The sequence below is a fragment of the Mandrillus leucophaeus genome, unplaced genomic scaffold, assembly GCF_000951045.1.
Source record: "Mandrillus leucophaeus isolate KB7577 unplaced genomic scaffold, Mleu.le_1.0 Scaffold1146, whole genome shotgun sequence".
Taxonomy (NCBI): Eukaryota; Metazoa; Chordata; class Mammalia; order Primates; family Cercopithecidae; genus Mandrillus; species Mandrillus leucophaeus.
Genome location: NW_012099721.1, coordinates 462,935 through 489,641, shown reverse-complemented (window position 1 = coordinate 489,641; position 26,707 = coordinate 462,935). Strand labels below are relative to the sequence as shown.

At 43.0% G+C, this 26,707-nt stretch overlaps 1 long non-coding RNA gene across 1 annotated transcript in view; it reads left to right on the top strand.

Annotated features, from left to right (window-relative positions):
- The window catches only part of LOC105552081, a 107,233-nt gene extending 80,526 nt beyond the window's left edge, over positions 1-26,707 (top strand). Inside the window, exon 7 of the long non-coding RNA XR_001007942.1 lies at positions 25,740-26,707. This is a non-coding gene — a long non-coding RNA (uncharacterized LOC105552081). The remainder of the gene's footprint in view (positions 1-25,739) is intronic.

Here is a 26,707-nt window from a genome sequence, read left to right as displayed (position 1 = left end):
GTGATACAGAAGAGAAACAAAAGAGTATTACCCAACTAAAATTTCAGAAGGGATTTCTGTGACTTCATACAGAAGTGTGAGTTGCACAATGGAACCCCATATCCTAAAATTAAAATAGGCCAAGAGGTACAGAGTCCAGATCTATAGTTCCTCATAGAATAGCAACATTTTCTAATAATGAAATTATGCTTATAGGACCTGACTCACGAACACATTTCCTGGACATAAACGAGCTCCCCAGAGTTGGACTGGCAGATATCTGAATTATCTTGAAAAAGGCTGATTTATGCTGAAGGATTTTCCACTGTGCTGGGAGGCCCTATTTTTGGCCATGCCACATCAGTTGGGAAAGGTCAGACAGTGGGTTCGCTGATAATGTTGACAGGAATGAAAGCTAACTTCAGTTTTCCACAGCTTCCCAATGATGGGACTCAGAAAGTGATACCTCAAAGACTGGTACTTGGACACACTGAGAGGCCTTAGAAGCTGCCTCAGAACCAAGGTCCCTCTAGCCTTGCCTTGTTCCTTCACCTGAAGTGCAGGGAAGGGGCTCTCTCTGGAATTCTCTTATCTGACTGAGAAAAACTTCAGAAAGAATTGGCCAGGGGCAGTGGCTCACACATGTCATCCCACCACTTTGGGAGGCTGAGGCAGGTGGATCACCTGAGGTCAGGAGTTCAAGACCAGTCTGGCCAACATGATGAAATCCCATCTCTACTAAAAATACAAAAATTAGCTGGGTGGCACATGCCTGTAATCCCAGCTACTTGGGAGGCTGAGGCAGGAGAATTGCTTTGAACCAGGGAGGTGGAGGTTGCAGTGAGCCGAGATCGTGTCACTGCACTCCAGCCTGTGAGACAGAGCAAGACTCTGTCTCGAAAGAAAATAAAAAAAAAGAATTGCAGTTGTCTTAAACCCCTCCCCAGGAATCTCATCAAATAACCAGGAGAGATTAACCACCAGAGAAGAGAAGAAACCGGAAGTATCACCACACCCAGACAGACTTTTCTTCTATTCTTCTAAGGGCAGCTCTGAGAGGTAACTTGGGGGTCTTTTTCTGCATAATAAAATAACCTTTGTTCCTGTGCAGTTCTTCCCCTCACCTTCCCAAAGAGAATTATTTACTAGCTATTGTCCTAGCATTGGGTCTATTCATTGCCCCATTTTCCTCTCTCCTATGAAGAGGGAATTTAAGTTTCAACCATACAGCCCCTCTTTGAGTTCATATTTTGTATGACTCCTATGCACACATGTGCATGTAATACATTGGTTATGCTTTTCTTGTTAACCTGTTTTTGTTGTTGTCATTGTTATGGGGTGTTGGCTGTGAGCCTCTGTGATAGGGAGGAAAGGGATCACTTCCTTTCTGCCCCTATAGCAAGAGTTTGGACCAGAATTCATCTCAGGATTCTTCTTTCCTCAAAGTCTCTGAGAGTCTCCATCACTCTTCTTGATGCCTTTTCGAGTATTTCTGTGGCTGCTGTAGGCTCCATACTCCATCTCTGCAGGGTCTGAATGGAAGCTGCTACTGCCATGGTCTCCTGTGTCCTAAGGATTAACCTTAAAGCTAGCTCAGTGAGGACATTATTGCTGGGGAAGTTCACACTTAGTGGACTAAGAGGACATAGGCCCTCCCCTCCAGTGTTACATCTCCTGAATTAGCACAGAAAGGATGCTGTGTAGTCTCAATTTTTAACCACTCTCTCTCTCAACGATTGGTACTAATTCCACTTGGAGCAAAGTTGGGGTACAGCTGAGAGGCATCAAGCAGTTGTCCCCTAGAAATGTCTCTCCTCATCAACTTTCAACTGGTTTCCAGTATGGCATCCCAGCATCTTCTCTGGCTTTTGGGTGTGTTCCTGACCCCCCTAGGGGTGTTCTCTCTGAGAAACTGGGCTTGACCCCTTTCTCCCTTGCTCAGGAGTCTGTCCCAAATATAATTCTTCTTTTCTCCCAAGTGTTCTTTGTGTTCTAATGCAAGTAATTGTCCTATGGGCAACTCTCACTGGTGGCTGTAAATATGGGATGGGAGCACACATCTCCCAGATCCTTCACTGTAACTTGAAGACCTTCACTTAATCCTGGTAATTGCAAGAGAAGGAATTCTAATTTCAAAGCCAGACATGCACTATGCAAGCAAATCTCATTAACCCCCTGGTTAATGAAATAACTTAGCAAATTTAAATGTGGTACATCACCTGTGGTGGATCTTAAAAAATGGCAGATTTGCTCATTTTTTAATTCACCAAACATTTAGAAAGTGCTCAAAACTACATATAAGGCACCAAATTGTGGGAACGCAGGGGTACATAGTTCCAGGCACAAGGGACTCATGATTTGACGAGAGACAAATAATGAGATTGTGACATCTCTGCATGGTCAAGTTTCAATGGGAGCACAGAGTGGGGCCACTTGCTCAGCATGGGTTCACCAGGAGTCTGCACCCAAAACTCAGTGCACAACCCTAAAATAAGCAGAAATTTAAAATTTGAAGCCTTTTTAGGTAGTTAAGAAAAAGCATTTCATAAGTGATCACTCATGTTTTTCCTGTCTCCTCCTTGAATTGAGGATCAAAGATTGGGAGAGAACCTTCAGACACATTGAGAAATCTGAGAGGCTATTCTCAAACTTGTACAGTGAGCTGTTAGGTTGGTAGAAAGTAAAACTTTGGAAGTGTTTCCAACTTAGCCCAACAATTGTGGAAATTTGATAGTCTGTGTTTTAAATAACTTTTTACTTTGAAGATCAAGGCCAGTGTTATTTCAACCAAAAGTTGCTTCACAAAACAGTACTTACTCATACTGTATGAAATGCACTTTATTTTATCTTTCTCTTTCCCTCTTCCTCCTTCCTCCCTCTTTCCCTCCCTCCTTGCTTCCTTTCCCCCTCCTTCCTTCACTTCCTTTCTCTTCCCTTCCCTTCCTTCTCTTCTGTTCCCTTCCCTTTCCCTCCCTTTCCTTCCCTTCCCTTGCTCTACCCCTCTTCTTTTTCTTTTCCTATTTCTTTTTTCTTTCTGTCATGTTGGTTACCACTCAGTAAATTGATCTAACAGATAACTAATGTTTTAGAAACATTGCTGTAGAATACTAAGCCAAAACTTTGAGTTGACAGTCAACCCCTTCCAGCAGGTGAAAGACTCATAATGAGATGCTATCTTCATATCTTCAGTCCCGCTCATCATGTCTACAGTAAAGGCAATTAGAGCTCAGAAGTCAAGGTTAGATCACTGGCTGGGTCACAATGGCTCACCTGGAGCACTGCTCTGCTCTGTTCTGCCCAATTGAATCAATTAATTTTTCTGCCTGTGGTTGATGAGGCTTGCAGGATTGGCCAAAGCAGACAGTTGGTGTTGCTGTGTCATATAATAATTTTATTCTGTAATTCTCAGAGCTTACTTGGACATAATAAGCCTAAATACTTGGTAATTACTTTAAAATGTATTTGGAGCCATTTTTAGGAAAATTAGCTTCTGAATCAATTCATGATTATAAAGAATACTCTGGTCATGGTGAATATATTTTCATTTCTTGGGCTGAGCTTCAGTAGTGGTTAGCAAAGTCCTATTCAGTGTGCTGCAGTGGTGGGGTTAACAAGGTCTGAAGTCAGGCTTTGGTGTCACTAAGCAGTTTGAGCCCCTGTTGGCTCATCTGTTAAATGGGTATAGTGATAATCCTGCTGGCATGGGAGTGTTGTGAGGATTAGATGATGGCATGACTATAATGTGATGTGCTTGGTGGCTCATGGTATGCACACAGTGGCAGCTGAGGTTCATTGTTGTTATCATTCTGCACTTCTGCAAATTCATTTCCTTACTTACTTTGCTCAGGTCAGCCGTCCTTGCTATGACTATGGAGACTCAGTTCAGCTGAATGTAGATACTTGAGATGTTGAGACTTCCTTGTTTAGATTCTTCTTGGTTCCTCCTTCAGGACCACCATCCTTAATTTGTTGAATGACAGGAGAGAACCTTACATTAATAAGGAAGAGAAACTCCCCACTGCTCTTCAGGAGGACACGTAAGGGAAAGTGCCAAGTTCAAACTTCCCACAAATATCTTTATTCAAATTTTCTTGGGGATGCCCTCCACCTAGTAGACTTGCCCCTAAGTGAGAGATACTGAGAGAAGACTCTTGGATCTACCTGAATTTGGATTAAAGGCTAATGGTAATGATTGTGATTTGAGGAGGAGGAAAATGAGGAGAGGTGAGGAGTTCTATGAATAATGGAAATACTGACAGTTTTTACAAACATTTATTGTACACCTACTGTTCATGTTGCCCTGTACTAAAAAACATGGATGCAGACCTCCAGGAACTGGTCTTCTAGCTGGGGGTTAAAATATAATGATATATATTGACATTTAAGAGCAGGCTGGGTGCAGTGGCTCACACCAGTAATCCCTCCACTTTGGGAGGCCATAGTTGGGGAATTGTTTGAGGCCAGAAGTCTGGGACCAGCCTGGGCAACATAATGAGATCCTGTCTCTATTTAAAATCTAAAAGTAAAATAAAATAAACATTTAAGAGTAATCCAAGAGAATTCATGGGCCATTGGATAATGTACTCCATGTCTGATACTTGATGCAATATGCTATGAGTTCTAGACATTCTCCAAACAGGCCCTGTTCAAGAGGAGGGACTGAAGCTGAGTCTTCCTAAATTGTAGACTCTAGATAAGTGAACAGGATGGTGAGGGAAGTGTATACGGTGTAGAGGAGTGATCTTGGGAGAAAGGGAGTATAAACTGGGGTGGACCACAGGGTGGATACTTGAAAGAAAAAAAAACTGAGCAGGTAGACTGAGGCCAGATTGCACAAGGCAACCAAGATGTCTGTTTTTAAAGACCAGATTTGTTATGTTCCTGCAACAAGCCTTTCACTAGTGTTACTAATAAGCAATGAAAGGACCAGGGCTGGATTAAGATCAACTGATGCCCTAAGCACAGCACGATAATGGTGCCCTTGCCTCTTCTATTGCTTAAAACAAAGGATCTGTTACACAACTCAGCTGATGAGTTAAATGCTAGTCAGACCCAGTACTTGTGTTTATATTGGATGGAAGTGAAACTCTCACACCATGAGATGGAAACAATGAGATATCTGATGACAGCTTCATGCCAAACTTTTAAACTTTAGTCACTCGCCATGCCAAAGAAAATATTTTTTAAACAATGCAGATTAAAGGCGAGGATGGCAGATAAAGACAATTACAAAAACATTCTACTGAAATCAAGAGTGGTAGTGAAAGAGTGAAGGGCATGAAACCCACGGGAAAACTCCATGGGCGGAAAAGAACAAGGAAAAGAAGGGGGCATGAATACTTTCTAGACTTATATAATGAGTCTGGGATAACTGGGAGTGGATAATTGTGAGCTTCTTGAAGGCCAGGTCATTGTCTCATTCATCTTTTTATCCTCAGTGTTTGAACCAGGATCTGTCACATAGAATTCAAATTAATAAGCATGTATTGAATGTCTACTATATGCCATCAGTCAGAGCTGGGAATAAAAATATGAATAAGACCTGGGCCTTGCCTTTAAGATTCTCATTGTCCGGTATGGGAGACAGGTATGTGAAAAAGCAAAACACAGTGTGATCAATTTATATAATTATATAATAATGTATTTTGTTACATATAATATATAACTATAAATTGAGTAATGCTACATGTATAAAAGTTGAATTTTTATAGAAGAAATATAAAAACTCTTATCCTGCCCTATTCTTCCCAAGGTGGATTGTTTCCAGAGTTGAGAGATCACTCACACTTGTAGGTAAAGCAATTGTCTTAGGAAAGAATCAGAATGAATGTAGCCAGGCTCATACAAACGAGTACACTTGCTTTCTTCTATTACCATCTATTTCACTTGACTTTCTCTCAGGGGTGGTAGGGTGAGCAGAGTTCTAGGACCAGAAGCAGAAAAGGATAGGTTGAGTCTCTCTCGCATCCCACCAGGGTGCCTTTCTTTGGCTTTAAGGACTAGGCAGGCCTGGACTTCAGAGGCTTCCTGGGAATCTTTACCACTCATGTCCTGACCACATTTACACCATGGTGCTTAGCTTGAATCCCTGTCCCATTGTTGGTAATATGCTTTTAGCTTTATAGTCCCTCTCAGAGCACTTGCATGCACATTATTTCATTTGAAACTGACAGGAGCCCTTGCTTTGTGCTTTGTTTTTACAGATGAGGCAAATGTAGCTCAGATCCCCAGACTATAAAAGGCCTCTGAGCTGAACCAGCCTGTTTGATTTGACTCAGAAGCCACAGTTGTTCCTCCCCTGAGAAGGGGGCATATATGCCTATAAGCATAGAAATGGACTACTTTCAATTTTTTTCATAAAGGAAATAGCCTTCATTTTTTTCTAGTGCTATAAAATCCAAAATGCCCAAGCAAGTTTGTGTGTGTATGTGTGTGTGTGGTGTGTATGTGTGTGTTCTACAAACTGTTTATTAGGTAACAAAACCCCTCAGTAAATGTTAAAAGTAGAAATATTAAAGACCATTTTTCTTAAAAGGCAGTAACATCAGACATTAACAATAATGAAAAGAGAAAAATAACCCACCACTAAACCAGGAATTTAAAAACATTATCTTTGAAACTACAGAGCAAATAACTGAAATTGTAATAATATCAAGAAAATAACAACAATGAAAAGTCTTTATTTCCCCAGTCTATGATTTAGCCTTTGCCAAATCATTACTCAGAGAAAAATTAGAAATCAATCCAGTGTTATATTAGGTAGCTGTTGATACAAGTTTGATAGTTAATATGGAGAAATAAAACAAAAAGATGTAAAAATGCATATTGATTTAGTCCTAATTGAGGGTCACTTGTAGTAGAAATATTTTTTTCTGATTGTGTTAGGTCTTTTCTCTAAGGATTACCAACAGCTCTACAGAAGCAAACAAGTTTTCATATACAAAAATATCCCCATAGCATAGAGAAATAAAGTTAATTCAGTAAACAAATATGAATGCTTATAGGTAATGGAATAAAGGTGGTCACATAACTCAGATTTTTAAAGAAAATTCTAACTTATAATGATTAAAAATCACATAGCTGATGATATATACATATATAGCTAAATCTATTTTTTTACATGAATTTTTGCTTCAATAAAATACTTTGTTAAGCATACCACTGAATGTGACTCATAGGTCAGAAGATGATTTGTCATTAGACTTTATGTACTAATTTTTAGTTTCGAAAAATATAGTCATCATATGTAAAAGAAAAGATATATTAGCTTTTGAATTAGAGTGTCCTTAAGGTAGACTGGCCCAAAATTGACTTCAAGTGGACCAGATTGGTACAATGCAGGGCTATACCTGCAGAATGTGGCAGAACTCAGATGGTGAACAACTAGGGTGCTACTGTCAGGGCAGGACTCTGTAAAATCAGCATGATGCTGGCCATTGAGTCATTCCTTTCTGCCTGTCCTTGCCAAGGTAGATTGCTTCCAGATTGGAGAGATCGGTCAGACTTACAGGTGTAAAGTGATAGTGACCACAGCAATAAAACCAAAAGTAGTGCCAGGACAAGGAGTTAAATAGATCATTACAATAGGGACATTTGTCCATCATGCTGAAGAGCCCCAAGCTGCTAGGTTTTTTTTTGTTTTTTGTTTTAACTCTTAGAATTTTAAACTTGTTTTTATACTTTTACGCAAGTTCTTAAAATTTTGAGAATTATGCGTGATATAAAAATAAATTGGTGCTGGGCACAGTAGCTCACACCTGTAATCCCAGCACTTTGGGAGGCTGAGGCAGGCAGATTACGAGGTCAGGAGTTCAAGACCGGCCTGACCAACATGGTGAAACCCCGTCTCTACTAAAAATACCAAAAAACTTAGCTGGTCATAGTGGTGCGCGGGCCTGTAATCCCAGCTACTCAGGAGGCTGAGGCAGGATAATCGCTTGTACCTGGGAGGTGGAGGTTGCAGTGAGCTGAGATCTTACCACTGCACTTTAGCCTGGGCAACAGAGGGAGACTCTGTCTCAAAAAAAAAAAAAAAAAAAAGTAAATCGGTTCTTAGTGATGGTATAGAAGTTACTTACAATAAGGAAGATTGTAAATTTCAAGGCACAAACCACAGAATGTCTCTTCTGGGCATTGTGAGGGCATTTCAACTTAACATTTCCTTTCTGCTTTTGATAAGTTATTTCTGAGTAGATATAATATTATTATAAATAATAGTAAATACATATGGGGCACAGGATGCATGGAAAGCTTCAGGTTTTTTAAATATCTATTGGTTGATGCATTTTCTTGGCATCCACAGAAGGCAGGAGGAGGCAGATGTCTCACAGATGCATGGGACACTAAGGCACAGCTATGTTAAATGTTATCTGGTACTAAAGCCTCTAGAATAGATGCCCCTTGAAGTAAAACTACTGCATAAAAACCATACTGTTATTAAAAACTATGTGATATGGTTTGGCTATGTCCCCACTCAAATCTCATCTTGAATTGTAGCTCCCATAATTCCCATGTGTTGTGGGAGGTTGCTGGTGGGAGGTAATTTTACCATGGGGGCAGGTTTTTCCAATGCTGTTCTCGCACGATAGTGCATAAGACTCATGAGATCTGATGGTTTTATAAAGGAGAGTTCCCCTGCATATGCCCTCTTACCTGCTGCCATGTAAGAAGTCCCTTAACTCCTCCTTCCTCTTCCACCATGATTGTGAGGCCTCCCCAGCCATGTGGAACTGTGAGTCTACTAAAACCTCTTTTTCTTTATAAATTACCCAGTCTCAGATATGTCTTTACTAGTAGCATGAGAATGGACTAATACAGTAAATTGGTATTGGGTATTGGGACGCTTCTGTAAAGATACCTGAAAATGTTGAAGCAACTATGGAACAGACAGAGGTTGGAACAGTTTGGAGGACTCAGAAGAGAGGAAGATGCAGAAAAGTTTGGAACTTCCTAGAGACTTGTTGAATGGCTTTGACCAAAATGCTGATAGTGATATGGACAATAAAGTCCAGGCTGAGGTGGTCTCAGATGGAGATGAGAAACTTGCTGGGAATTGGAATAAAGGTGACTCTTGCAATGTTTTAGCAAAGAGACTGGCAACATTTTGCACCTGCCCTAGAGATTTGTGGAACTTTGAACTTGAGAGACATGATTTAAGGCATCTGCTAGAAGAAATTTCTAAGCAGCAAAGTGTTCAAGAGGTGACTTGGGTGCTGTTAAAAGCATTCAGTTTTATGTATTCCCAAAGATATGGTTTGGAATTGGAGCATATGTTTAAAAGGGAAGCAGAGCTTAAAGTTTGGAAAATTTGCAGCCTGACAATGTGATAGAAAAGAAAAACTCATTTTCTGAGGAAAAATTCAAGCTGACTGCAGAAGTTTGCATAAGTAACAAGGAGCCAAGTGTTGATTGCCAAGACAATGGGGAAAATGTCTCCAGGACATGTCAGAGATCTTATCATGGCAGCCTCTCCCATCACAGGCCCAGAGGTCTAGGAGGAAAAAATAGTTTTGTGGGCTTGGTCCAGCACCCTTCTGCTCTGTGCAGCCTAGGGACTTGGTGCCCTGAATACCAGTTGCTCCAGTCATGACTAAAAGGGGCCAAGATACAGCTTGGGCTGTGGCTTCACAGGGTGTAAGCCTCAAGCCTTGACAGCTTCCACGTGGTGTTGAGTCTGTAGGTGCACAGAAGTCAAGAGTTGAGGTTTGGGAACCTCCACCTAGATTTCAGAGGATGTGTGGACATGCCTGGATGTCCAGGTAGAGGTTTGCTGCAGGGGCAGGGCCCTTATGCAGAACCCCTGGTAGGACAGTGCAGAAAGGAAATATGGGGTGTGAGCAGTGCCTAGTGGAACTATGAGAAGAGGGGCACCATTCTCCAGACCCCAGAATGGTATATCTACTGACAGCTTGCATCATGCGTGTGGAAAAGCTGCAGACAATGCCAGCTTGTGAAAGCAGCCAGGAGGGAGGCTGTACCCTGCAAAGCCACAGGAGCAAAGCTGCCCACAACCATGGGAGCCCACCTCTTGCATCAACTTGACCTGGATGTGAGACATGGAGTCAAAGGAGATCATTTCAGAGCTCTAAGATTTGGCTGCCCTGCTGGATTTCAGACTTGCATGGGGCCTGTAGCCCCTTCATTTTAGCCAATTTCTTCCATTTGGAATGGGTGTATTTACCCAATGCCTGTACCCCACATTGTATCTAGGAAGTAACTAACTTGCTTTTGATTTTACAGGTTCATAGGCAGAAGGGACTTGCCTTGTCTGTGGATTTTTGAGTTAATACTGAAATGAGTTAAAACTTTAGGGAACTGTTGGGAAAGCATGATTGGTTTTGAAATGTGAGGAGATGAAATTTGGGAGGGGCCAGGGTGGGATGATATGGTTTGGCTGTGTCCCTATCCAAATCTCGTCTTGAATTGTAGCTCCCATAATTCTCATGTGTCATGGGAAGGACCTGGTGGGAGGTAATTAAATCATGGGGGCAGGTTTTTCTCATGCAGTTCCCATGATAGTGAATAAGTCTCGTGAGATCTGATGGTTTTATAAAGGGGAGTTCCCCTGCACATGCCCTCCTGCCTGCCGCCATGTAAGATGTGACTTGCTCCTCCTTCACCTTCCGCCATGATTGTGAGGCCTCCCCAGTCATGTGGAACTATGAGTCCATTAAACCTCTTTTTCTTTATAAATTACCCAGTCTCAGGTATGCATTTATTAGCAGCATGACAACAGAGTAATACACTATGGATACCAAATTTTATTTGATTCAGGTATTTTGGGCCAGAAAACAAGACAGCAAATGACCAAAGAGCTTCTATTTTGTGAGACTCAACCAATCAGTCAAGGTCTTCTGTGCATATGACTTCTCTAAAGAGCCAATAATCCTCTTGTATTGGAATCTTTTGGAGAGTTCTGTGGAAAGGTGTATGCACAGGTGGGAAGCTCTCTTTCATGATTTGGATGAAAATATACTTGATTATAATAAATAGTTTAAAATATTTTAGCCAGGTGTGGTGGCTCATGCTTGTAATCCCAGCACTTTGGGAGGCTGAGGTGGGTAGATCACTTGAGGTCAGGAGATCGAGACCAGCCTGTCCTACATGTTGAAACACTGTCTCTACTAAAAACAAAAAACACTAGCCAGGTGTGGTGGCATGCACATGTAATCCCAGCTACTTGGGAGGCTGAGAGGCAGGAGAATTGCTTGAACCTGGGAGGTGAAGGTTGCAGTAAGCGATGATCGTGCCACTATACTCCAGCCTGGGTGACAGAGCAGGACTCCATCTTAAAAAAGTAATAATTTTAAGTAGCTTTGGGTCAAAAGATATAACTGGCTAGAGTATAGTGAATATATGACTTGGGAGGTGAAGGAACTAGATCAGCATTTCTCACACTAAGTTCCTCTGCATAACAGTGTTCCATGAGATAATACCTGGCGTTCACTGAAAAATAAGAGTGGGATCCCTTGGGCAGATTTTGAGAAAATAATTACTCTCTTAGAGATTTATAGTGCACACCAAAACAGTAAAGTTTCTGAGAAGTCCTGCAGATTTGTATTTAGTTCATGCATTCAATCAACAATACTTACTGTATACCTGTTATGTACCAGGCACTGTTTTAGGTATGATAAACTTAAACATAGCATTTGTGCCACTTTCTTGACCATGAAATCCTGGTTTTTGTAATATGCTGACATGACTTGTTGCAAAGAGTGGCATTTGGGAGATGTTGGCTAGGACTTCCTCATATTTTGTTAGCATTTGGCAGTCTAAGATAGATGCCCCTTAAAGTAAAGCTACTGCATGAAAACCACACCAATATTAAAAACTATGGGTACCAACTTTTATTTGATTCATGTATTTGGGGCCATAAAACAACACAACACATGGCCAAAAAGCTGATTTTCTCCTCCCAGAGAAGAGGAGCCTTCTTTAGGGAGCTGAGTTGTGGTGTTGGAGCTGATCAGTAACACTGGGTAGGATTTGCCCATAGGCTATAAAATATGAAATTGAAGATGAGACAGCAAATGAACTAGGGCTGAAACAAAAAACAAAACCTGCATCTCAGGACAACTGAGTAATCCACCCAGAGACTGTGGGGAAACTCTAGGTTTGGGGGAACAGAATGGCATTTTTGGAAACAGAGCTAGAGAGAGAGGGGGCTCAAATCAAATGTGATGTGAGAGAAGCCTAGAAAATTCTCAAAATCTTTGATGCCTGGTTATCAGCATTTTTACAGGGTGATGGTGACCTTAGCCATGGTGGCTAGGGGACTATCAAGGACAGATGTGATAGCTAAGATAATGTGTCCACTCATATGAACTTGTGTATTTTACCAGTGACCTTAATTCTGTTAAGCAGTGGCCAATCGCTGCATGGCAGCCATTTTGAAAAATGACAACTACAGAGAAAGTCCTAGAATGAGTTTTACATAGTTTTGAAGCACAAGCAAGCTTCACAATTCTTCAAATAGCTTTTGAAACAGAGGATAGTAGTTGAAGGAAGGGAGTGTGCAAAGGGGCCCCCACCACTGGGCTGTGGGCTGGTACTGATCCATGGCCTGTTTGTAACCAGGATGCACAGGAGGCGGTGAGCAGTGCCAGTGAGCATTACCGCCTGAGCTCTGCCTCCTGTCAGATCAGCAGATCACAGGAGTGCGAACTCTACTGTGCAATGCATATGCAAGGGATCTAGGCTGTGCACTCCTTATGAGAATCTAACTCATGCCTGATGATCTTCGGTGGAACAGTTTCCTCCCAAAATCATCCCCTCCTGCCACCCCTGTGGAAAAATTGTCACCACAAATTTGGCACCAATCCCTGGTGCCAAAAAGGTTGGGGGCCACTAGGTTAGGTGACCGAGTGGCTAGTTAAATACATTTTCTCGTTTTTCCTCTGCGGATTTTAAAAGATCTTGCTCACCATTTTTCACATAACTTTTTATATATTTAATGACACTTAACAAGTCATCTCCTCCCCAAAGTCCCGTCAGCATCTGCGGGCTTTTCTTCTTCAACCCGTTTCTCCAAATGAAAAAAGAATTCAATTACTGTAGCTTTCCTACTTAATGGTCAATTTCTCAGCCCATTTATCATTTTCATTGTTTACCAAAAGAGACTCTTGGTTTATGAACTCATTTTTAGGAGCCAGACTTAGTCAAGGCTGGTCCATGCTAGTGCATGCTAGTTTCACATGCATCAATCAATACTCTTCTCCTAACTGGGCACAGTGGCTCACACCTGTAATCCTAACACTTTGAGAAACTGAGGCAGGAGGATCACTTGAGCCCAGGAGTTCAAGAGCAGCATGGAAAACATAGCAAGACCCTGACTCTACTAAACAATTAGCCAGGTGTGGTGGTGTGTGCCTCTAGTCCCAGCTACTCAGGAGGTTGAGGTAGGAGGATTGCTTGAGCCCAGGAATTTGATGCTGTGTTGAACTGATTATTGTGTCACTGCACTCCAGCCTGAGCAACAGTGAGACCCTGTCTTTAGAAAATAAACAAAAATAAAACTAAACGCTGTCTTCTCAAAGCCCAGTGCCTGGGTAAACCTTAAACCTAGATACTTGAGTTGTGGTATTCAGAGATGGGGAGATATGCTTCCATGGAAGGATTTTTACTGTATACATGGTTTGTAAAATAACTGCTTGTTTCTTGCTTGAGATGTGCTCATCATTCCTGTGTGTATCATTCAAGACATGGTTAATATTTACACATGTCAAGTTTTCATCAGTCTTTTCAAAATGGCCTTTCAAAGGTAAAGACTAATGGAAACTTTTGAACACTCAAGCCTCATTTCTTCCTGAAGCCCCTCTGAGGATGAAGCCGCATGCAGACAGAAACAGAGGGCTCTGTCTGGCCCAGAGGCCTGCCTCATGAAACCCTTGTTCCTGAACAGCAAGAGGAAATCCCGCTCCCCCTGGATCCACTCACATGAGCCACAGTTCACATTTGTGGTAGTTTTAGTTTCCTTCTTTGTGAGGTAAGCAGCTTTCTCCCAGCCAAACCCGTGTCAGCACCCCTTCTTTATTTTGGCTTCCAGAATGAGTGTTGGAGTCCTGCTGTCACTGAGGGCAAGGCCTGGACTTCCTACAGGCCCCTCCCCACACAAGATGAGCTCACTGGCCTTCCCCTGTCCTGTTTCCCTCACTGTTACTGCTGAACCTTGTGGGGTTCACACCATTCTTTTAAAACCATTCTTTTTGAGGAATGAGACTCTATCAGGGTGAGTTGTTTGCGGGAAGTAATGCTGTTTCAATGTTTTAGTGTTTTGGTTGACACCTGCCTGGAGGCCAAGAGAAAGTGAAAGTTCATGTTTACTCTTTTATGGGAAACATCCACCTCCCCTCCTCACACTTCTTCCTCAAAGGCCTGGCTTTGGTTCCCTCTAATGTTCACTATAGCAAGTGGGCCAGATGGAGCTTCTGTTGGTTGACTATGAAATGGAAGGCTTGGTTTTTTGCAAGACGTGTGATCGACGGAGCCCTGTTGAAGCCTTTAAAACATAACCCAGCTGGATCCCCTAACTTACCAGTCACAGCCAGGACAATCACAATTTCCAGCATCCATTTACATCGAAGCTCTGTCGCTCCTCCCCAGGCAAGCTAGAGTGCTCAGAGGAGGCCTATCTGAGGAGGTGACGGCAATCTCAAGGGCCAGCTCTTTTTTTTTTTTTTTTCTTTTTTCTTCTGAGACGGAGTCCTACTCTGTAGCCCAAGCTGGAGTGCAGTGGTGCGATCTTGGCTCACTGCAACCTCTGCCTCCAGGGCTCAAGCGATTCTCATGCTTCAGCATCCCTAGTAACTGGGACTACAGGTACGCGCTACCACATCTGGCTAATTTTTTTGTATTTTAGTAGAGACAGGGTTTCATCATGTCGCCCAGGGTGGTCTCAAACTTCTGAGCTCAGATGATCTGCCCACCTTGGCCTCCCAAAGTGCTGGGACTACAGGCATGAGCCACTGCACCCGGCCAGGCCAGTTGATTTTTATACTTGAATCATGGCCATGGAATGCTGAGTCAGACACACTTTTGCTTACATAAAACCCAACACTGGCTTCTGCTGTCCTCATAAGCACAACTTCTAACTTGGTTTACAAGCCCTTGGTGACCTTGCCCATCCTTGTCCCACCAGCCTCCTTTCTCCACATTCCATTGCCATCCTATCCCTCACATTTTTCACAGAATTCCCTATTTAAAAGCTGAGGATTTCTTCACAAACCAAGACCTCTGCATGTGTTCCTCTCTCTGCCTCAAATCCTCTTTCGCCCAGTTCTCCTTCCTCTAAAGTCTGCTTGTTTAAACTCCATTCATGTTTTAAATCTCAGATTTCCTCCAGAAAGTCTTTCCTGCTCCCTCCCCGGACTAGGCTAGGCTTCCTAGCCCTATAATCATTAGTCTTTGTTGTGATTGCCTCTGTCCCCATTGGACCATCAATTCTGTAAAGCAGGGGACCGTATTTGCCTTATTTACCACTTGATCTCTGGTACTGAGCACAATGCCTGGCACATATCGTCTGCTTAATAAATCTGGGATGAATGATGGTTTTAAACTGGCTGTGGGTCCCTGAAAGCAGTAGCAGAGTTAGAAGGCTTTTCAGACCAGGTTCCTTGTATTGCAGGGATATGAAATAAGCTGATGCTGACATGGTTGGGACCTAGAAACATCAGCACAAAGGAAACGAGCCTGTCTGTTCTTCTCTGACAGCAGGAAGTAGCTGCAAAAATGTGCTGAAAGGCAAGGAGTGGTGTGTGTGCAACCCAGGCTCAGAGCTGGCAGGCTTGAGGCCTCTGTCCACATTCCACAGGCCTGCCTTGTTCAGGGCCAGCTGGAGTGCTTCGCCTGAGAGACCCCAGAGGGGACTTTTGACTTGACATTTCATGAGGGCCCTGGATCTAATCCGCAGATCTGTCTCAACCCATCTGTTGAAGTTTCTCCACTCAAATGTCAGTCCTAATTGGAGATTGATGATTTGTTTCCTCAAAGTCAGGCAAAGGCCAAAAGAGGCTACAGGACTTGGTGAGAGAGGAGTGGAGAGGGCTCAGCTGGAGGATGGGGGCTATTTGCTTGACCCCCATTGTGTCTCCAAGGGCTTTTCTGTGTGACTTGGGAGATGCCGTGAAATCACTCTCCCAGGCTGACTGAAGGCTGGGAGAAAACAGCAGAGAACAAACTCCTCTCTCGTTTGTTGGCTGGGCTGCCACTGACCCCATTTCTGCTCTCTGCCTCAAGACCAGGCCTTGTCTGGCATGCTGGGTGGTGAAGAGGGTATCCTGACAGGTATGTGGGAGAAGGGCTGGTGCCTTGCAGTGGACCAGAGGCCTGGCAGCTCCCAGTGGGCCCACGTCCTATTCCCCATTTAGTAAGACAGACAGGTTAGTGGTCAACAGTGTGGACTCAGAAGCTGGGCCATCAAGGTTTGAATCTCAGCCCTGACATTTATGCCTGGCTATGCAATCCTAGGCAAGTTACTTAAAAGTTCTTTGCCTCTGTTTCTTCCTTTGTACCTACCTCATAGTTTCAAAGTCCTTAGAATACTGTAAATATTTAGAATACTGAAGCAGCATTTTCATCTATAAAACGAGAGGATTGGACTCAGTGAACTCGAAGAACCCTTTTGGTGTAAAACTCACAACCTGCCTGGCTTCAAATCCTGACTACACCACAGACCAGCTGGTATTCTCAAGGGTAGGGACTGTACCTGTACCTGGTTCAACTCTGGTATGACCAAAGTACCTGAGACAGCACCTGGCACATAATAGGTACTCAGAAAATGTTGCTATTGTTGGTTGTTTTTTAGAAATGGGGTCTCACCCTGTTGCCCAGGCTAGAGTCCAGTGATGTGATCATAGTTTACTGGAACCTCAAACCCCTGGGCTCAGGTGATCATCCCGCTTCAGTTTCCTGAGTAGCTGGGACTACAGGCACACACCACCATGCTTGGCTAATTTTTATTTTTATTTTTGTAGAGACAGGGTCTTGCTATGCTGCCTAGGCTTATCTCAAACTCCTGACCTGAAGTGGTCTTCCTGCCTTGGCCTTCCGAAGTGCTGGGATTACAGGTGTGAACCACCACTACTGGCTGGTCTATAATCAGGGAATTTTGAATGGGTGGTGCATGGATGAGAATCCCAGGTAGAGGTATAAATAACAGTTATGAAGCAATGAATACTGGCTTGCCTTGGCCCAGGGGCCAAAGACTTCAGAAAGAAGAAAAGGCCTTCTCCACCTTAACAGATGGATTTATGGTCTTGAGGAGCACTGAAGCCCTGAAGAAAAGGGGGAGAAACTAGGGTTTTGGAGACCAAGAATAGAAGAATATGCAGAGGAATCCACCATACACTATGGCCTGCCCTCCTGAGCCGGAAGGCTTCCTTCCTGCTGACCTGGAAACCAGCTGTCCAGCAGAATGGAAAAACAGGTGGACTTAGACCCAGAGACCTGAATTTGAATCCAGCCCTGCTCTTCTCTACTATTGTGCCGTGGCACAGAGCACACACATGCCATGCCAGGCAATTGATTTTAATCAACTAGACAATGATATTTAAAGCACTTCATATAATATTGAGAGAATGAATGGGAGCATCACTAAATACCTTCTCAGGATGCCAAATTTTGTCTTTGACATGAAAATATTTAGTTTTCAAAGTCGTTGTAACATACCTTCCCATACATAGAACACCCCTGCAGGGCAGGAACCTTTCTTATGCCCATTTTGGAGATTTGATTCAGAGTGATCGCTCAAGATCTGCAAGCTAGTTTGAACTCAAGTCTTTGGACTGCAAATTTTTCTTTCCCCTCTGCCTCCCAGTATGCGGCATGAATCTCTAGACTGATGGGAGACCTTTTAGATGATTGAATAAGGAAGAAACCTTGAGAACATATATATGGGTTAGAAGTCATTATAGCTCTGAAATCTCAGGCTGATGCCATTGTTACTGGGTAATGGAGACAGAGCTGAAGGACCCACGGAACTGGCCGGCCCAGCTATTAACACCTCAAGAAGCTCAGCTTGTGCATGGATGAGGCATCCAGGAAGGCAAGACAAGGTAGATGCCAGGCTCATAGGAGGGAGATTCTTCTAAAAAAGGGAAAGCACTGGAGGGAAATGAGTATAATTGCTTCTCATTTGAGATATTCAGCAATGTCTGATGTGTATCTCCAGAGAGGATACTTTCAGTTTAGGGGAGGATTTGAGAACTTGGTTTGAGGATTCTCAGCCTAGCATGAACAGTGAAGAAAATCTTTCATGCCTCTGTACAGAATCTTCACCAAGCAACATTCATTCATTCTCAACTCCAAGTACCTACTATGTGCCAAGCACAGTCCCGGGCCCTTTCGGGTGGTACAAAGTTGATTCAGCTGTTGTCTCTGACCTTGAGGAACTCCTGGAGGCTTAGTCATGTAGTCAGGATTTGAACCCAGACAATCTGACCCTGTGCTGCAAATTAGCACTGTGCTACCTCTGTTAGAAAACACACCCAACTCGGCCTGGAGGAATCCGGGAAGGCTTCTAAGAAGGAGTATCTGCTTTGAGTTGAGTTGAATTGAATTCAGCAAATGGATGAAAAGGGAAGGACGTTCTAGGGTAGGACAATGTGTTGAAAGGCTAAAAGGTGTAAGGAGAGGAAGGCATATTCAAGGAAATGCAAATAATGTGGAATGACATAAGAATAATGATAACAATAGAAAGAGGTTAGATTGTGTGTAGGAAGTAGAAGGAGAGGAGGCTGGGGACTCGAGATGGGCCCAAACCACAAAGCACTTTAAACTCCATGCTCGGTATTTTGTCTCAATGGTATTGAAAAGTGATAGATATGTTTTGGGCAGAGCAGTGACATGGCCAGCACTGTGACATGGGACATTGTGTGTGGGAGCTTCCTCTAGGGCAGTGGGTCCCAAGCCCAGTCATTTACTTCCTGGAGTAACCATTTTTTCTTTTTTGGACCCACTTCTTCTCCAGCCTTCCTCATCTCAGTAAATGTTACCCACAAATGTCTGTGTCTCAGGTGAAAAATCTAAGGGTCATCCTTGATTCCTGCTCTTCCTGTACCATGTACATCCAATCCATCAACGTGGTCCGTCAGATGGCTCCTGAGCCCATTCGCTTCTCTCCATATCCATCATCTCTGGCCTGGACAACTGTGTCTGCTTCCTACTCAGGAAGGAGGCTTCCTGCCTCCTTGCAATCTAATCTCCACATAGAAGCCAGGGGATCTTTGGAAAAATCTGATACTGTCTGTGATAAAGAATAACTTGAGGAGGTATGCAGGGGACATAGCACAGAGCCAGATTGTCTGGGTTGAAATCCTGATGACACCATTAAGAAGCCAGGAGTTCCTTTTTAAAAACAAAACCTTTTTTTTTTTTTTTTTTTTTTTTCTGAGACAAGGTTTTGCTCTGCTGCTCAGGTTGAAGTACAGCAGCGTGATCTTAGTTCACTGAAGCCTCGGCTTCTTGGGCTCAAATGATCCTCCCACTGCAGCTTTCTGAGTATTTGGGACTACAGGCATGCACCACCGAACCTGGCTAATTTTTAAATCTTTTGTAGAGAAGAGGTCTTACTAGGTTGCCCAGGCTGGCCTCCAGTGAACCTTCTGCCTAGGTCTCCCAAGGTGCTAGGATTATACATGTAGCCACTGCACCTGGCTGTCCCCCTCTTAAACACTTTTCAGCAGCTCTTGGAATTTTATTGCCCATGGAATACAATCCAAACTCCTTATGATGGCTATGGGAGTCCTGGCTGCCTCTTCAGCCATCTCAGGCCAGTCCACTTGCTCCCTTGTCAGCAGGCTCTGGCCAACTGGCCTTCTGACCCTTTCTAGAACTTGCCAAGCTCTTTGTGACTCAAGACTTTGCACTTCCTTTTTCCAACCCTTCCCTGAACAGTTCTATGACCTGCTCCTTCTCCACTTTCCAGCTTAAATATCGTTTTCAGGGAGGCTATCTGCATACCTCCTCAAGTTATTCCTTATCACAGCACCCTGTGACTTTCCTTCATAGCTTATTTTATACAAATCTTTTCATTTTATTTTATTTTTTAGATGGAGTCTTTCTTTGGTTGCCCAGCCTAGAGTGCAATGTCATGATTTTGGCTCACTGCAACCTCCGCCTCCTGTGTTAAAGAGATTCTCCTGCCTCAGCCTCCTGAGTAGCTAAGATTACAGGAGCCCACCACCATGCCCAGCTAATTTTTGGGGTTTTTTTTTAGTAGAGACGGGTTTTCACCTTATTGGCCAGGGTGGTCTTGAACTCCTGACCTCAGGTGATCCACCCTGCCTCGGCCTCCCAAAGTGCTGGGATTATAGGCGTGAGCCACCGCGTCCAGCCTGAAAAAAATATTTATAATCTTAATTTGATCTTTCTGCTTAGCTATTTGATGTCTGTCTTGTCCTGGGAGAAAGTCATCCTGCCAGTCTTTCCACTATAGTGCCCCCGAAGCCTAGAACAGGGGCTGGAGTGTGTAGGCATTCAAGAAATATTTGTTGAATGAATGAATACGTGAGTGCAACTTAATACTCCAGAGCACAAGTTTTTTTCTTAAGTTATCCCTCTCATTTTAATAAGGGAAGAGATGCTGAGTGGAAGAAAAAACCCACACAACGATGGTTTTTTCCCTTTAGTCTTGTCTTTCTACTTTGCGAGCCTTCACTTCCTAGTTATGAAGATGAATGTCTGACACCTTTTTTTTTCAATTTTCCCCAAGATGCTCTTTCAGAGTGTTGACTGGTTGAAACCTGTGGCGACAGCTTTCATCAAGTCCAAGAGGTGTTGCTTGCTCCTGCTGGTCAGAAAACAGCACTGTGTCATAGCAGGGGAACAGAAACGAAACCAGACCATGCTTGAGTGCAAGCTGCAGAGTGGAAGGGACTTAAGAGAGCCTTTCAGGCCCAGCCCCGTTGCTGTATAAATGAGGAAACTGAAGCTTTGAGAGGCCAAGGAAACAGAACCCACTTTCTTTTTCCTGACTCCCCTCACCCACCACACCCCACCCCTTACCTTCCCACTCCCAGTGAGATCCTGGATCTGAGTTGACTGGTGACACTGTCACCCTCTTGTCCATTCCTCATCAAGATTTGTTCTGATGGGGCCGTGAAAGACTGTGTTGTCAATAGCCTGCGTGACCTTCTTGAGCACTTAGGGATGTGTCTTACATCTCTGAATACCCTCAGCAACTCTAATTTTGGTTATGCCTTCCATGAATTTAGTGAAACTTTAGGGAACGCTTATTTTTATTCTCACCCCTAATTGTGCCCTATGGGTTAATGAGGTTCCTCATTTTACTACTTATTTTGTAGCAATAGAACTTTACTTATCTTCAATTAACTTCTTGTAAAATCTAAGGCAGGAACCACCACAAGCAACTTGAGAGTCTTATTTAGCTCAACTGTCTCAGGGCAAGTGTCCTTTGTTGAACTCCCACAACTAATTTGAACTAATTGGCAACACTAACAATTGGGCAGTTTTGCATAACAATTTGAGATTATGTCTTCTCTTGGGAAATAAGAAAACCTGGCAATTCTGGGACCATGATCCTTCGTGGTAACAGTTAGCTGGAACTGAGTAGAGGCTGCCCCATTTAGACCTGGGGAACACCCAGTTTAACACAATCATCACCACTCCTCATTGCTTTACATGCAGCTGCATCCACTCAGTTACTTTACTTGCCCAGCTCCTGAAAATATTTTGAGTTTGTATCCCTGAAATATCCTTCCAAAGCATTCTGGAACTTGAGATCTGTGATCAATGACCACATTCATGATCTATGGATTTTTAGTATGGTGTTCTTCAGATTTGGCCTTCCTCATGTGACACCCAGCTTCAGAGACTAGGGCTGGCTGCTCTCCACTGGGGGCATGACCATCAAGTGCTTCCTTTAGAACAACTGTGAAATTTATTTTTTTTTATTTTTTATTTTTTATTTTTGAGACTGAGTCTGGCTCTGTAGCCCAGGCTGGAGTGCAGTGGCCGGATCTCAGCTCACTGCAAGCTCCGCCTCCCGGGTTTACGCCATTCTCCTGCCTCAGCCTCCGGAGTAGCTGGGACCACAGGCGCCCGCCACCTCGCCCGGCTAGTTTTTTGTATTTTTTAGTAGAGACGGGGTTTCACCGTGTTAGCCAGGATGGTCTCGATCTCCTGACCTTGTGATCCGCCCGTCTCAGCCTCCCAAAGTGCTGGGATTACAGGCTTGAGCCACCGCGCCTGGCAGGTGTGATTTTTATATATATATGTATGTATACTTAAACACATGATTGTATGATTTACACACCTACCCTGCTCAAATCTCACTGAAACAACAGCACAGATATAGCTCCAAAGAGATCAAAATATGAAAACAAATCCTGAAAAAGGTAATGAATGATAAAACACAAAGAGAGAAAACCCTATCAAGTTCTTAAGAAATGATGGTACCAGTTACCCAGGAAGGTGAGGGTATAAAGCAGCTGTGTTGAAAGAGCTAACCATCTCTGCTTCCTTCCTGGCTTCAGTCAAGAGTTAATTCTTCTGAGAAATGAACCAGGGAGGCTCCAAACTTGGAAATACCAGACAAGGAAATTTCTCCAGGATATATTGGTAAGTGAAACAAACAAACATGTTATGGATACATACGAGCAAATCTCTTGTATATTAACAAAACAAAACATATGTACATAAATATAACAGAGAAAGTGTGGAAAGATACACCCAGAATCTGTAGCCACATTAGAGTTTTTCAGGACTTGGTTCTAGGGCTCTTCTGTTCTCTAAATTCTCTCCCTGGATGATTTGATCCAATTCTGTGGCTTTAAATGCTGAAGACTCCCCAATGTTTTTCTTCTTTGGGTGCAGCTCCAACTCTGACTCAGCATAAACCAGTCAGGGGACTGCATTCTGCAACCACAGTGGTTGGTTTAGGGATGGGGATCTGACCCAGAGGATATCAGTCCATGGACTGGATGGGGATATGAGCCCACGACCCAGTGGATATGAGCCCTGCACCCATCTGAGTATGAGCCCACGGACCAGATGGAACTTTGAGGCAGATCCTTTCAGGTAGCTTTGAACCTGAGAGGAAGACAGGTCTTGTAGCATTCTTGCTATTGACTGCATCAGTTCACATTGCCACCAACTGTTACTAATCCTGGGTGTCAACAATTATCCCAATGTGTTAGAAGAATATACACTAGTTTACATTTTGTTTGTTGTTGGTGAGATTAAGCATCTTTTTATACTATATAACCATTTGTATTTCTTTTATAAATTGTCTATTCACTTTGTTTTGTTATTTATAAACTGAATTGTTGATCAGTTTCTAATTGATACCTAAGAGGTTTTAAGACATTGTGAATAAAATACCTTTGTTATATGTGCTACAAATATATGTAACGTGGTTTTAAATAACTTTTTTCTAATTATTTTAATGCTATTATTGATACTGAATGTGTCCTGGGACAGTCACTAATCTAATAACCTGTAAATTTATATGGGAATAAAAGAGTGTAATAGGCTCTTTCCTAGTGTTTATTCCCCTAGCAGCATTTCCCAATGCTGGCTTAGTGTATATCAGTAAAATATGAAATTTCTCCTCCACTGACCATTAAAAGTATGAAAGCACAGACTAAATTCTTATTAACATTTTAAACAAATGGAGCAAAATATTTATACACTTCTTTCCTCTATTTTTCACTGAAAACACAAATGGCATTGAAAACAGTGACTTACTATATAATTTACTGTATTAAGAATAATGTGAGTTCATATCTTAAAAATCCATTTAGTGCTAAGTTTTTGTGGTCTTTTTGAGTTCCATGGACCAGCAGTTAGGATGTGTAGATTCATCTGACTAGCAAATAGTATAATAAGAATGAGTAGAAAACTAGCCAACTTTTATAAGCATCGATATAAAGTGTGAGGCATTGTTCTAAGTGTGCTACACACATTATGCCCTTTATTTCTTAAAATAACCCCATGAGGCAACTACTATCATTATCCCTATTTTCCAGATGAAGGAGCAGGCACAGTGAGGTTAATTAGCTTATTCAAGCTCACATGGCTACTTGAACTTAGATAATCTGTGTTCACTAGCACTTTAAACAACGCGTTCTTAGTGCTTTCTTTTCTTTTCTTTTGATTTGTTTGTCTTAACCTTGATTTTATCATTTAGCCCTATATGGTGTATATCTGAGTTTGTGTTAGATAGCAAGACAGTGGGAAAGTATACTGGGTTCTCCAAATGGGGTTGGCCCATCTTTCTATCTTTTTAAGATACTAAGAATCATTTAAAATTCTCTGTGGAGCCTTCTGCAGCCCTTGCAAGAACTGAAGTCGAATTCTGGAATAATTGTAATTTTGACCTATACCTAGAATATGGTATTCACTGAGTTTGTCTTTATCAAACTGGTGGTTGGTTGGTTCAGATGATCAGAAAGGCAGATCCAAGCAGTCTTGGCAAGTTTATGGGGCTCCAAAGTGTCACTTTAGGGAATGTTGGCCATTGCCTGGAGTCAGGTTAAGCTAGTAGGCTGGCCTGGGCAGTACGGGCTTACAAGGACCTGGCTACAAGAGCTGAAGGGAAGCACTAGGAGAATCCAGGTCAAGGGCCCTCTGATTCTTGGATGCCCAGCTGGGGTAGAGTGGTGCTTTGTCACTAGGCCTGTGGTCCAGCACAGTGGGGGCACGATAGCTCAGGAGGTAGAGGTAAGATGGGCCTAAGGAGCTCCCAGACATGTATTTGAGAAGCATAGTGGCCACTGGATCATTCTGAGTAGATCTGTGATTATTTCATAGGGCACAATTCTACATCTGGAAGAAACACGACTCTCAATCTGCTGCTTTCACTCCCTAGCTCCACCATAGTGCTAGTAAGAAAATCTCCTGGCCAATAGGGAACCCCAAAACAATCATGTTTAAAAATATTAATAAAAACTGACATCTACTGAGCTCATAATATGGAACAGGCATGATTATAAGGCCTTTCACATGTACCAATTTTCTGAGACAGGTATTGTAATCCTCTTCTGCATTGTACAAGTAGGGCAGGTGAGGCAAAAGGTGCTTGTGAAAATTGCCCAAGGTCATACAGCATGTAAAAGGGGTAAGGGTTGGTGGGGAAAGAATTCGATCCGCGAGAATTTGGCTCCAGATGCTGCATATCAAGCTATTCTGCTATATTGCCTTCTTGCTATTTTAGTAAAATGAATTTTCTCTCTGGGTTTAAGAGGAGCACTAAATACTAAATTTACTACATTCCTTTTTTTTTTGAGACAGTCTCCTTCTATCACCCAGCCTGGAGTGCAATGGCAGGATCTCGACTCATTGCAACCTCTGCTTCCTGGGTTCAAGTGATTCTCCTGCCTTAGCCTCCCGAGTAGCTGGGATTACAGGTGCCTGCCACCATGCCCAGCTAATTTAGCAGAGACAGTTTCACCAGGTTGTCCAGGCTGGTCTCGAACTTCTGACCACAGGTGATCCACCCACCTCGACCTCCCAAAGTGCTGGGATTATAGGCTTGAGCCACTGCACCCAGTCTATATCTGCTACATTCCTTAGAATAAAATGTCAGTCTCAAAACAGTAGTTGCTTTCAGCCCCACAGATTTGTCTCAGAAGTCTAATTGTACACATTCCTATGTGAGGCTGTCATTTGTCTGAAGGTCTTCAACTTTAGATTTTCTTGGGCTGAGGAAGGGCTTAGGTCTCAGCTTTTAATCCACAGGAGGAGATTTTATTTATCCTATGGATAATTAATACATATTTTTCTTTGCTGCTTCTCTTGTCCAGTTGGGCTTATCTTGCCCATGAAGTTGCCCCTGAAGAACCAAGTCCGACTGTGTATGCTGAGAGATGTCTGGCTACTTCCTGACTGACGGTTCTGGCAAGGTGGCATTGGGTCCTGGCTTTTCCTCTGAAGGTGTCATCACTTATAGGAAAATGTCCCCTGAAGTCCAAGGATCAACGCTGCTGGAACACTGACAAGCTGAACAAAGGAGAGCTGCTTTTCATCAAACCCAGACTTCCAGACTTCCAATAGGGTAGAATAAGCAAGTCAGCAAGTCATCTTCCTTGGAAAAATGATAAAACTAGGTGACACTGTCAACAACAGTCATTTCAGAAATCTAGAAATTGACCAAAGGCAAACAACAAACTGAGAAGCATTTTTTTTTTCATGAAAAACGGCTCTATTTCTGCAAAAATAGTGGTAGTCTATGGCTTCTCACCCAGGACTGCTTCCCTCCCCACCCCAGCTCAGTCAGTACAAAGGTACTGGCAGCATGAGGCAGATTGAACAGACCTGAAGTTTCATCGCTGGAAGAAACTCACTCCAGGTTTGGCAGAGGGTGAGAAACGTACTCCCAGCCATGTTGTCAGGTGACATGGTGATCTTAGGGCAAGTGAATAGGGAAGGCCAGTGATTCATTAACCAGAGGTTGCAGTCCTGGTTGGGGAAAGCATCAGAATGGCAGACAAGCTAGAAATTTAGTAGGGATATGCTGGAAATGAGACAACCCCAAAGGGTCTTGACCCCAAAGTTGTCCACACACCTCGGCTGCCTTCTGAGCAGGTATAGGAAGAGACCAGAGAAGACCTAGGCTATCCAGACATCCCTGGCTAACCCAGGCTGTAAACCTGCGGAGGAGACATAAAAGGTGGATTGATTGCTAATGGGCACATGGGGGATCTTACTGGGTTGATAGGAACGTTCTGAAATTGGATTGTGGTGATGCTTGCACAACTCTAAATTTATCCCA